This window comes from Zerene cesonia, chromosome 5 (assembly GCF_012273895.1).
Source record: "Zerene cesonia ecotype Mississippi chromosome 5, Zerene_cesonia_1.1, whole genome shotgun sequence".
In the NCBI taxonomy this organism is placed as follows: Eukaryota; Metazoa; Arthropoda; class Insecta; order Lepidoptera; family Pieridae; genus Zerene; species Zerene cesonia.
The window spans coordinates 978053-992292 of record NC_052106.1 but is presented as its reverse complement, the minus strand read 5'-3'; the positions used below and the strand labels follow the sequence as shown (position 1 = coordinate 992292).

The 14240-nt window shown below is 33.7% G+C and overlaps 1 protein-coding gene across 6 annotated transcripts in view; it reads right to left on the bottom strand.

Annotated features, from left to right (window-relative positions):
* Positions 1–14240, bottom strand: part of LOC119839929 (Ig-like and fibronectin type-III domain-containing protein 2) — a 122011-nt gene that overhangs the window by 44451 nt on the left and 63320 nt on the right. For all 6 annotated transcript variants that reach the window (XM_038366381.1, XM_038366383.1, XM_038366378.1 and 3 more), the window contains one exon: positions 3904–3968. The gene's annotated coding sequence lies outside the window, so the exon portion shown is untranslated. The remainder of the gene's footprint in view (positions 1–3903; positions 3969–14240) is intronic.

Here is a 14240-nt window from a genome sequence, read left to right as displayed (position 1 = left end):
ATATATATAGATGAAATATGTATATGTAAATGTAGTACTAAATAAATATGTATGCGTAAAAATAGTAATTAGTAAAAATAAAAAAAATATATATATGAATATAATAGTAATAAAATTTATTAAAAATACTTTTCCTATACCCACCAGCTACAAAGACATAGAAAGAAAATAACAAACAAGCAAATATATAAACCAAAACAATGACATAGATCGGAACGCACCAGAACATTAATTTGACATTTGACATTTGACAAGTACAAGCATAAAAGATTACAAACAAATAACCCAACGTCAAAACAACAAGTGACAATACAAACGTATTTAAAACCAGTGGAAAACTTTACTTATTGCCTACGAGGGTAAACTAAAATACGGACAGAACAGATAAAAAGTGACACAGAATACAGACACAATTATAATAAAAAGTACATTAAAAATACAGTATAAATGATATAATTTTAAAATTATGATGAAAAATCATAAACGCTCACTTTCGTACGATTCTTTTGGGCCGGACGTTCCGTATCCAATATAGGTGATTCCAGGATGAGAAATATTCTACTAACATTATAGCCGCCATAGTTTGTAGGTAAGTATGGCTTTTCGTATCTGTTTGACTTTCACAGAGATAGATTATAATCTAGATTAACACATACTTTTTCCCGGGTACCACGCGAGTGACGCCGCGTGTTACAGCTATGTATGTACCATGGTCGAAGGCGAGGCGGACTGCTAGTACTTATAATTTGTGAACGCGACATTACGTTATATTCGCTGCAGAAACTATTGGCCAAAGGCGACTTGTGTTAAAGATATGCAGCTCTATCAAACTATAGCATAGTTATAAGCATGCTTCGAGCGAATTCGGTTTCAATTAGCACAAGTATCTCTCGGTATAGACGCAGACCTTTGTTTGATGCACTTGATAGTCTATTCAATATATTCCTTTATTAAATAGTATGTTCCTGCTGCGTCATGAACGTATTAATAGAATACTGTCATGGGTATCTCAGGATATTATTCGCATGCCGAGGACGTCGTCATTGTGTGAAACTCGAAATTATAACCGAATAACCGAATATCTATTATATATATAATACTAAATAGGTGATGTATATCATCTGCCCCACACCCAACTTTGGTACAATAACGTTCTTAAATCTTTTTATTCCATGTAATTACCACATCTTACTAGACCCTTATTTTCTAACCCATAAGTCAGTTTTTATGAAAATCTATTTTATACGCTATCAATGCACATGTTTTTGGTATTAATTACATAACTGTCATCGAATCCACGAACAACGCCAACTAATCACACTTTGCGAATAGTCACGTTCATGGACTGTTTTGTTAACAGCTGTCTTCAATCGATTACTTGTATAAACCACATTTATATTTACACTAGCGATCCGCCGCGCTTCGCCCATGGTACATTTATAGCCACAAGTATTACGTATCTATTTAACGGTGAAAGAATTTTTGAAATCGGTTCAGTAGATCCAGAGATTAAGCATAAAACGTCACTAACTCAGTAATACGTCAACACGATTTTTACCTTTTATAATCAAGTGTACGTGAGCCGATTACGTTAGAATTTGGTAGTACTTTCTTAGAACAGTTGATGAATTGTTCAACCAATGTAACTCTCGTTAAAAGTCTCCTGAAAACAAATGTAATGTACGGTCGTGGTGGAAACCTTTGAGGGAGGCCTTTGTCCAGCACTGGACGCCCCACGGCTGAAACGATGAAGGAAACAAATGTGAAATGCCAATCTACCATCTGTCATCTGATGAAATCTCTCCGTTATTCACAGCACAGATAACATAAAACTATACTATCTATGGGGATACTTGGGAGTTCGGACATATATTGATTGCCAGCAAAATTTTAAACTCAAAACTCAAAAACATTATGTCATGTAAATTTTACAACTGTTTATGAATAGACATATATTTAGTAGAACAGTTAACAACTGTTTACAATTTTTTTTTAATAATTGCAATTTACAATGAATATTTGACTGCCCCATAATTTAAAAGTTATTCTTGTACACACACGAAAATAAATACAAAGGACTCACATATGAACAAAATTATGTAACCACAAGCCCCGAAGCAATCTGCATCCGTAGAACTTTCCAGTACTCTTTTATTTGCGCCTTAATTGGTGGACTGACTAGGATTTGTTTTGTGAATAATGTGATAGCGAGATAATTATCACAATAGCACAAGCTATATAAGATTTTGTTCTTTAAATGATGAATATTGGATATTATTCACGTGATACTATATATTTAGCGTTGGATTGCAGTGTTAATAGATTGTGGAGCTTTTGCAATTAATATATTTTTATTAAGAAGTTAAATTATAATATATCTACACTAATATAATAATGAGGAAACTTTTGTATTTTTGTATGGACCGATTTCTAAATAATAAAAATTCTTTCACCATTAGGAAGCTGCAACTTCACTGAGTGACATAGGCTATATATGTCCCATGGGCGAAGCAGGGCGAAGATATCGAATTAGATCAAATTTAAATGTACAATACGGAAAGCAATAACTTAAAAAAAAAGAATTATCAAAATCTGTTCCTGCAGTCGAAAGTTCTGAGGTAACAAAAAACCACATAGTCAAATTAATAACCTCTTCCTTTGAAGTCATTAGAAAATAAATCAATTCCAAAATAGATAATATGATTACGTATTATTAGGAGATTATGTTCTTATGAATCATTTATTTATAACTGCTTAAAATTACAACATTTACATCAAGGGATTAAGTAAAATTAAGGAATATATATTCTCCATGCTAACGACCTTAATTGGCGAGAAGAATAAAGGAAAGGACTGGGAACGGTAAGGAAATGGAAATAAAGGATATGGGCCCGAAAACCCCGCGGGAATGAAAACTATACGAGTACACCCCTAGGACTGTCCATTTACTCTTTGACAGTTACCTATAATCATAATACACAAGAGCTTCATATAACAGTCACATGATGAAAGATACAAATAGGACGTCGTGAAGTCCAAGGCAGATAAGTGACTAGATTTATTCCTATCGCGATATAAATAATTCAGTCTAGGGATAGCTGTGATATATTACGTCCAATGGGAACCGAGAACGGATATGTAGTATTCAAGGAAAATAGACGAGACAGCGTTTTGGCGTAATTCAATTTATTGGCAAGCGTTATTGTTTGGGATTTTAATGTTGATTTTATTATGTCTTTTTGTGTTATAAACGATAATATAAATAAATTGAGAATCATCATCATCAGCCCATACATGTTCCCACTGCTGGGACACAGGCCTCCTATGAGGGTTCAGGCCATAATCCACCACGCTGGTCAAGTGCGGGTTGGCAGATGTTAAATTGAGAATATTTAATAGAATATTAATCAAATAGAATATTAACTAAAGTATTGTAAACTTTTCTATTAAATGTAAACAAATTTCTTCTTATACTGAGAACATTTGTTCAAACTGAATTTGTACAATGGTAGTTTGATCGCTTACAGCGATTTGTTCCAGACAAACAGGTTCTATGGTGAGTTTTGAATTGGAGTAGGGCAAAGAGAAATATTATACATACAAAAAAATCTACTTGTCAATACAGGAAACGCCTAATGCGAAAGCGATATACAATATTAATTATAGTAACTGTAGCTCGCATGCTTCTCGCGCGCGGTCTTAACAAATTTTCATGGTACAAACTTTGGGGGTAGAAATTTATCAGAATCCTTTCTTAGTAGATCTGTACGTCATAACATCTATCTGCTTGCCAAATTTCAACCGAATCCGTCCAGTGGTTTGGGATGTGCGTTGATAGATCACTATGTCAGTCACTTTGTCTTATGTGTATCTAGATTATTTAAATAAATGATTATATCTTACGTTGGTGCTAAGGGTTCTAGACCCCGGTGTTGAGCGACCGCTAGCTGTCTGGGTGCATGCGAGTCCTGTAACAAATAAACAAACATTATAATAAAATACAATGTATTTTAAGATTTAGGACACAAACAAGATTGATGCCAAGCCAATCTAAGAATAATTATAAAGAAACTATTCATAAAACTAAAACTGTAAATTAATTTCTTTATTTACTTCAATTTAGATTGCATTTATTAAGGGTGCTCGTTAGAGACCACTGATATAAAAATGTTTCAAAACCTATTAAATGATTAAAAAACCATACTATGCTTACAGTTTAGTTGATTACTATGATTCTTTCGCAAAGAAAGAGTAATCAATGATTCGGATACATTCTTTATAATTTCGGTATGTATCTACTACTCATTCTTACTATCCTTCCTAATATTATCTGTACTAATATTATAAAGCTGAAGAGTTTGTTTATTTGAACGCACTAACCTCAGGAACTACTGGTCCGATTTGAAAAATTCTTTCAGTGTTAGATAGCGCATTTATTAAGGTAGGCTATATATGAACCAAGGTCGAAGCCGGGGAGAACCGCTAGTAATTTATATAATGTGAGGTGTGATTGTTTGTTTATCTGTTTGTTTTGTTTCTCTTTCTTTTACATTGCAATTGAGGAAATTCATTGTGTGATTTATGCTTCTATGGATAGTTAGGAGGTTAGATAGGTAGTAATATTGTTACATTGTACGGGCGAACCGCGGCGAAAATCTAGTAATAACATATAGCTTCAATGTAAAGCATCTATAAACATGTTTTTTTGATTTGCAGCAAATTCATAAGTAACACGTAGTTACATCTAAAAATTATATAATAATATATTATTCATTAATTTACTGCATTTTGCTTTAGGTAGACAACTCTTGTATGGTCTTCCATCTTTCCAATAATTGTATTATCACATGAGAAATGCAATGAAAACTCAATTAAACTCCACGTTTCTATCAAATTAAAAACGAACATTCGCGAACAAAGCAACGTGTGAAATCTAAAAACTACAAACGAAACGACCGATATATCAACGTCTAGGAGCAACGTGTATTATTTAATTCGTTCTCCCAATCGATACGTGGTATTTTATACCCGGGCACGCATTAAATATTTATAAACATGGCGCCCTAAGAGGGTCGCTTCCTTACAGTACCTCTCTCGACCCGTAAACCTAAATAATATTGAGGTTGACCGACCGATTGATAAAATAATCGAATTGCCGAAAGGTTCCCTGTATCATAAAAGACGCGTGAAGTCTTTTCATTTTATTATTTTGATGGAAGGTTATTTAAAACTACAAATGGCTTAGTTTCAAGTGGGATTTATAAACTGCTGTTATCAGACTTAAAATTTTTTACTGGGTACCATTCGAGTGAAGCCGGACGTTTCAGCTAGTAGAATTATTTACGTATTATAGGAGTGTGGTACAAACATTGTTTAAACATTAAACTCAAGTGGAGCCGTAATGTTTATTTTCCTTTCTAAGTGAACAATGGATTGATAAAGAAAAGAAGTTTATTCCACGGGACATCATAAGTCCAGTAGTTTCGTGAACATCCCTCTCAAATAAAACACCATATAATCATTTATCATTGAATACAACATCATACCAAAATGAATGGATGGATAACCATGGATAAATATGTACTTAAAAGTAATAAATTCATTAAAATACGCAAACACAGCGAAATCGAAATATAATGGAAATAGAACACTAATGCTACGTTATATATTAACTCCACATAGTGCCGTGGATGTCATTAACGCATTGCTTCGCGTTAAATTCAATAAATAATATAAATCAATTGACTATCAATTTGTTTGCAAATAAATTATCGAGAGGACTGAGTTATATGGAGTATAATTGGGGAAATAATGAAGGACCGACATCAAACAGGGCAATTAATACTTTTTGTACGTAAATACCATTTAAGGAAAAATCAACTCACTTGTTATATATAGGTATTTACCAATTTACCATCAACATCCCGTAAGAATCAGGTAAATAATTAGTTATATTATTGTTCTGTTATACATCTAAAAATTTTGTTACAAACATTTAAACATATTTTTATAATCTATCAATTTTCTTTAATACTAAAACCACTGACAATGACGAGAAATTTATAAATTAAAGACTTTTTAATGGATTTTAAGCGCGATATATTCATCATATTATTAACCCGACGTTTCGATCGCTTTACAGCGAGCGCGGTCACGGGGAGACTGAGATGTTACATGTCTTGAAAGTCATAAAAAATTGTTGTTTGTGAACTACCTCCACCTATTTCTCCGCAGTTGGTATGTAGAGTATTTTAGCATTTTTCCGGATGTTGGCAGTATTGGCTAATAGTGTATTCTAGTCTTTTGGTATGTCTGACATGGGGTTTTAAATTCTTGATGACATGATCCCAGGTGTTGGAAAGCTTCAAACCATCTCTATTCATTATTCACCTTCTCTAATGAAATTTGGATGTTTTTAATTTCAATAGCCTCACGTACAAGTCTTGGAAAAATTACAATGACGAAATAAAAGAAAATTACACAAGAAACGTACAATGACGAGAAATATTTAAGGACACACTCCTTATATAATTCGTACAGCATGTATCTAATAAAATATTCAATCTTATATCAATAGTTAAATTATAAAGCACATTATGTAACTAATAAAAATAAATCGGTTCCCTTCTACTACCCTTGAGACTAGGATCGCGGTCAGATGGGATTGCGACCGGATTTCCTATGAAACCCTTGAAATTGTCATTTCCAACCACACCACGCTAATCGCTATCATAGATTTTTATGTGTTTGGCGAAATTGATTCGGGTCAAATGGTTATAAATCGGTTTCGAAGCGATTTGAGAATTGTGTAATAGAATAGGTTGAATTAAGAATGAGAAGCTAATTATAAAATGAAACAAATTATTTATCAACATAAATGGGCTTAGAACACATTTTCATCCCCTATTTACTTCTATGGGGGTAGAATTTATCAAAATTCTTTCTTACCGGATGCCTATATCGTTGTTGCTATCTGCATGCTAAATTTCAGTTCAATTGGTCAAGTAGTTTAGGCTGTGCGTTGATAGATCAATAAGTCACCTTTGTTTTATATATATTCTATACTCGATACAAAAAGTTGTCTACGTACCAAATTTCATTGCAACCGGTTCAGTAGATTTTGTTTAAAAGAGTAACAAACATCCATACATACATACAAACTTACGCGTTTATAATATTTGTAGGATACTCGAATTCGAATACCTTAGTATTTATAGCGAACTTGGTCACGGGAGCACTCCTTCAAAGTTCTTTATTTTCTGAACTTAGAAAATCTAAAAAGACTTATCGAAGGTCCACCTACCCATGAACATATACATAAATATAACAAAAAATATACCTTCACCTCTTTTATCCACATGTTATAAGGTTGTCAATACATTTATTTTCTCGTACACAAACATCTAAGGACAGAAACTTGTCAATACATCGTAAAGTTTTCGTCACTTTTACGATACCTGTTATAACATTGTTGGAAAGTCCGGTGGAACTTAGGCTATGAGCATATTCGATGTATCTACACTTATATTATAAAGAGTTCTTTTTTGTATTTTTTGACTGACTTAACAAATACTTTCACCATTAGAAAGCCACAAATTCATCTGGATTACACTGAGCTGATCTTGCAGTGGGCACGGATATTTACTTATTTATTTTACACTTTATTGTGCTGGCATACATGACGCATCCTTAAAATAAATGACTCAAAAATAAACCAGCACAGCGGACGGCCTTATCACTAAAGAGTGATCTCTTCCAGGCAACGTGGATAACATATATAGTTCATAAAAAAACAGGATAATATATATATAGTCAATAAAAAAAACATTTTATTAACCGTCGTTCCCACAAACGAAAGAGGTTCTCAATTCGCAATTTTTTGGACTATCCTGCTCGATTGTGTTTGATATTAAGTTGTCATTGGGTACTTAACGCCATGTCATCGGGTGCTACCTCCCCCTAGGGACGTCGTCTTCTCTGTAGAAAATAATTATAAAAACACGTAACTGTGTACAGTTTATGTTTATGTACACTTTTAACATAGTGTGTTGAACATGTTCCTATAAAATCAATTCTATACACGTCAGATCTATCGCGTGCGTGCGCCTTAACTCAGACAAAACAAGTTTGAAAAACTTATCTCACACCTCGACAGCGGGGTGTAAATGTAATCCATTGGGGGATGTCAAAGCGATCATTGTTACGCTATCATTGTACGTTGGTCTATGTTATTTCCGTTAAATATTGCTTTTAGTTCACGCTATCAATAGTTACGAGTGGTTTTTGCTGATTGTATGTTTTATTCTGTTGGTTAAAAGGTGATATTAATATAATCGATTATTCTGTGAGCTGTTATTTGTAGTTACTGCGCTATTTGTATTTATCTGGTTGGTAGTGGAACTAGTTTATAGCGATAACTGTTTTCTGTGCTTTTTTCTTGTGATAGTTTATATATATTGTTTATTTTTCTTTTACTAAGTTTATATATACTAGCTGTGACCCGCGGTTGAAACCGCGTAAGTCCGTATCCCGTAGGAATATCGGTATAAAAAGTGCATATGTGTTATTTCAGTTGTCCAGCTATCTACGAAGAAAATTTCATTGCAATCGGTCCAGTAGTTTTTGCGTGAAAGCGTAACAGACGCACACATACATATGCATCCATCCTCACAAACTTTCGCATTTATAGTATTATTATTCGCCAATAGATGTCAGGAAGAGTCATAATAAATTGGGAGTACTCAAACGCCTCCTATTTGTTAAAAAAGTAAGTTTAAGTCGATAAAACACGAGTAAAACCCGAATATGACATTTTCTAAAAAAAAAATCCTAGCTAAATCGATTTATCGCCCCCGAAACCCCCTATATACTAAATTTCATGAAAATCGTTGTAGCCGATTCCGAGATTTCAATTATATATATAGATATATATATATATACAAGAATTGCTTGTTTAAAGATATAAGATTTCTGAGTCATTGCCAGAAGCAAGGAATGGGACATCAAGAAAGGCTTAAATAGATATAGGTTCAGACGTTTTTTTGTGATCGTCGGTATGGAAGCTGGTGGGTCGTCTGATGGTGAGCGCTACCTCTGCCCGTGAACATTTATAAAGGCATTACGCCTCTGGAAATAGATTGCCGACTTTAAGATAAGTGGAATTGATGAGGGAAGAATGGAAGGAGACTGGGAAGAGTAAGGGTAAATGTAGTCCACATTTACCCTTACTCTTCACTATATACATATTACAACTTACAGCTTCGATATATACGATTTGCCACTTAATATACGAAATGCTAAATCTATCGTTACTTTCAAAAGTATGCTCTTTGAATATTATTCCTCTTTAAATGAGATATGACATTATATATTCTAATTATATCATCTTCATATACTGTTTATTTATCTTATCTTACAAATTGAAATAATAATAATATGTATATATGTATATATTGTTTTTTCTTACATGATTTATTTTTATTAATATTATATCTTATTACATCTATGTATTTGCTATGCTATATACTTATCTATATTAATTAAACTTATATCTATAGTATACACCACCTACCTATACGCTTTCTATGTATTATTTCGTAGTTTTGGTTACCTAGAAGGGATGGCTCTGTAGCCATAGGGTAATTGTGCAACTTGTATTTTTAGTCTGTACTTTTGATATATTTCCTATTGGCGTGTACAATAAAGTTTTATTCATTCATTCATTATATACCTATAAGTTTTCTTTGTATGACATCACAGGCTGTGACGTTATCGTACACAGGTTATGATAAAAGTATCACTCTCCTTTTTATCCTCTGTATGCAAGTAAGACAATCGATGTATACTAAGAAACACGCAACTCATGCTTTGTCGTGCACACACACACACACATACTTGTTATGTAGAGATTGTATACATCATAGTTAACTTAACTAAGGAGTAAGGATGAATATCTTTTCTTCAAATTATTTGATTTTTGTTTAATAGATAGTATGGTGAGATTTTTCTTCAGGTATTAAGCACTCTGGATACTCTTAGAGACCATTAATTATATCATGCAAGTTTAAGGTTACCCAATAACTTACTCTGTTCTTATTTTTAACCGACTTCAATAAAGGAAATAATATGAATTCGATTGTAATTTTGAGCTATTTCGGAACGAATACTTTTAAACAAAAATAAGGTATTTTAAATACTAGATTTCCGCGTGTGGCTTCGCCCGAATGGTCGACGGAAATTGATATGAAACACTGGGGTAAAAAGTAGCCTGTCACTATCTCCAGATACAAAACCGTATGATAAAATGCTCCGCTTCGATTTGAAAAGAATACAAGCATATAAACACAATTTCCGATTACCATAATTAATAAGGATGCATAGTTTTGAGTTTATTAACCTCTTAAAACTTGAATACAAAATGTATTTTTTAATATTTAAAATATTTATTTACAGGTTTTGCGTGTTTGATAATTCGAATGTGTATATCTATAAAATATATATTTTTTTTTATTTCGACGCAAATTAAGTATCATTATTGTATCAAAAGTGTATCGTGTGTGTTGGCATAGAAGCTTGAATGAGATTACCCCATTTTGATGTGGATTTATTAATCAAAAGCGCCATATGTTATATGAAACTTAGGAACATCAAAAACAGATAAGAGAAATCACATAAGAATAACAAAAAACATAGGAACTATCGACGCATAACATAGTTCCTAGCTATTTTTAGTGGAAATAAAAACTCATATAGCCGATGTGTTCATATCTTTGGCACTTCTATTTCAATAAATAATGAAGTTCAGAATTTAATTTTTCTTGGTTTCTACAAAAAGCAGGTACTAATCCAGATTCAAAAATTTCCTGTCAAACACAGAAAATTGACGTATGTCAATTAGATGAAAAAAAAATAAAAAACTAAAATAATCGGTTCAATAACTCTCCCGTTTTTGGGACGTCGTCTCTTATTAAAGATTCGGTCTAAATATCAGTGTCATTGTATTATTAATTTAATATTTATTAAGCATTGAAAGTTATTATTTAGCTCTTCAGTTGTTTTCAATTGAAATGCAATCAACATCAATTGATTTTCGATTGATATTGATTGATTCGGTAATTGCATCTGTGTGACGGGGTGGAATTACTATGCGGGATATTTTATAAATCCATCAGTTTAAGCGTTTTTGTATAAGCAAAAAAACAAAATTGTTATCCATAGTTCCTTGGTACTCACAATTTCTGGTTACTAATTCCAGTTTAAAGTTTTTTTTATAAAATAATTATTATAAGCAATAAACTTGAACGCTTTCTAATTGTTAGAACTAGACAGACTTTTAATGGGACCACACGGGACGTATCAGGCTTCAATTAAAAAAAAGATCATTATAATCGATTCACACAGTTGAAAGTAGGTAACAAGCCAAAAAATACAGAATTTACTTGGAAAAATGCCGTTCGCAATAGCGCCGAACCGTAACCGTATTTATATGAATTATAGTTTATAAAAATAAATAAAACATTTTCTTCTATAGTCCCACATTTACATTAAAATTTATCAAAATCTATCCAGCGGTTCAGGCGTGAGAACGTCACAAGAAGACTGTTTCATTTATAATGGCACAACTCCAGTCTGGTGTTTAACCCCTAATACCTAAGAAACATACATACATACTATGCAGGGCGAATCGGGAAATATTTACTTTAAGTTGAAAAGTTTATACTCTAAGAAGAAACACAATATAAACTAAAGACTTTTTAACGGATTTTAAACGCGATTTATTCATTATATTATTAACCCGACGTTTTCCCGTGTCTCTCCGTGACCACGCTCGCTGTAAAGTGTTCTAAAATCACGTAAAATCAAACACAAGAAAATATAATACAAACTATAAATCCTGCTAAAAGTTCGTCTTTCCTATAAGAAATCCTTATTCTAACAAACATAACCCGTTGAAGCGTTTATTTTGTTCTAATCGAGACATACATGCAATCAGCGGCTTGAGTATTAACTGCGACAGAGCGAAGCCTCTGTCATGTCACTTGGGGCTTAATAGTTCCCAGCAAGACAGATTTGTGATGGAAATACCAGTTGTTGTAATAAGGGTGAGCTGCAATGAGACTCCGTGTTATTTCAAATGTATATTAATAACTGTGGTGTGACCATAAATAATTTGTATGAAAGTTCTGTTGAATCATTATTCACTAGCTTCGCCCCGCGGTTTCATCCGCGTAAGTCTGTATGCCGCAGGTATCGGGATAAAAAGTTGCCTATGTGTTATTCCAGTCGTCCAGCTATCTACGGAGTAAATTTCATTGCAATCGTTCAGTAGCGTCTGCGTGAAAGAGTAACAAACATACACATACAGATACATCCATCATCACAAGCTTTCGCATTTATAATATTAAGTAGGATTATGTCGAAATCTCATAATACCGGTTCGCCCTGGCTGCACCCGTATGACATAGCTTATAGCTATCAGGGATCACGTACAATTCCAAAGGTGAAAATAAATTTGAAATCAGTCCAGTACTTTCTGAGACTAACGCATATAAAAACAACAACCTCTGCAAAAAATGCCGCTAATACGTCAATATACATTGTAAATAAGAAGACATACACATGAATTATACAAAACATATGATCAAACTAATTCATCTTATTAAAAGAGGAGTATTTGATATCTCTTAACCGTAAATGTAGTACAGTCCAGTCCGTAGAAGAGACAGACAGACAGTGTTACATTCGCATTTATAATATCAGTAGGGATTAAACGACTAGGTTCATTATTCAGGACCATTAGGACAGGTTCATTAGGACCTATAGGTCGAAGTATTCTTTCCCGTTAAATGGACTATCCAACAAAAAATTACACATTCGAAATAATACTTCCTAAGATTAGACGTATAAAGCAGTGGTGGCTCAGTGGTGAGAACCTCGGACTTCAAAATCGATAAGTCGGGGTTCGAGACCGGGCGAGCGTGCAGGAAATAAATTGATTTTTCAATTTATCTGCGCATGTGGATAACATCACCACTGCTTAAACGGTGAAGGAAAACATCGTGAGGAAACCGGCATGTCCAAGAATTAAGAGTTCAACGACATGTGACATCTGCCAACCCGCACTTGGCCAGCGTGGTGGATTATAGCCTGAACCCTCATAGGAAGCCTGTGTCCCAGCAGTGGGAGCATGTATGGGCTGATGATGAAGATTAGACGTTAATATTCGCGTAGCAAATTCTAATTCCTTATCAATAACAATAAGTTTTTGATGAGGGCAATATGAATTATGTTGGTAAATAGTTTAACTAGTTTCTTAAGTAAATAAGGCAAGTGTGCAGTCGAGACGTTTAAACCTGAAGAGGGTTCGCCCTTGGCCGTGACACGGTATAAGTCAAAGCTTACTACCTGCTTAGGCTACTTTCTTTTGTACCTGAAATATAACGAATTAGGAAGGGTACGTAGATAAATAAATACTGACAAACTTTTTTTTTGTCATAGCGGGCAACTGAGCTGGTGGTTCGCCTGATGGTAAGCGATCACCACCGACCATGAACATTCGCACAGGTAGTGCCCCTGGGGATGCGCTGCCCGCTTTTAAGGGGTAAGGGAAAAGGAAAGGATTGACGATTGGAAAGAAGGAATGAACTGGGTCGGGTGAGGAAAAGGAAACGGCCCTCCAGTTTCCCACTCACCGTACGAAAATCACTGGCATGCCACTATTTTACGCTCAGATTTCTGTGGGGGTCAGGTACATTCCCGGTGCGAGCTGGCCCAATTCCGAAGCGTGTTCGACTCCCACATATAGAATGACCTGAGTTATTAAATCATACATAACATTTTTGTAGTTATTGTGATGGATATACTGTTGCATGTCAATCTGTTTTCTTAAATAGTAAGCTCTTTATGTAAAATTATCTATAGAAAGTATAAACAAACAGTGATGTCATCTGTGGGTAGGATCCTACTTTTTAATGAATTTTCTTAAAAAAGTATTTTAAGTTCTTCTATTCGGGGAAACTCTATTAACATGCTGTTATTATTCGTATTTCACTTTATTGTTTACACAGGCGCTTTAAATGTGCCATAATTAGTACCTTTTTATATTTCCTACAGTAACTCCATAAGAAGCAACTCGAAACTTAACAAATTCAAGTGAAATGAAAATTAATTATATATTATTTATTCTATAAATCTTTCTACATATATATATGTCAACCTAGAGGCGCAAACTAGGCATTGGG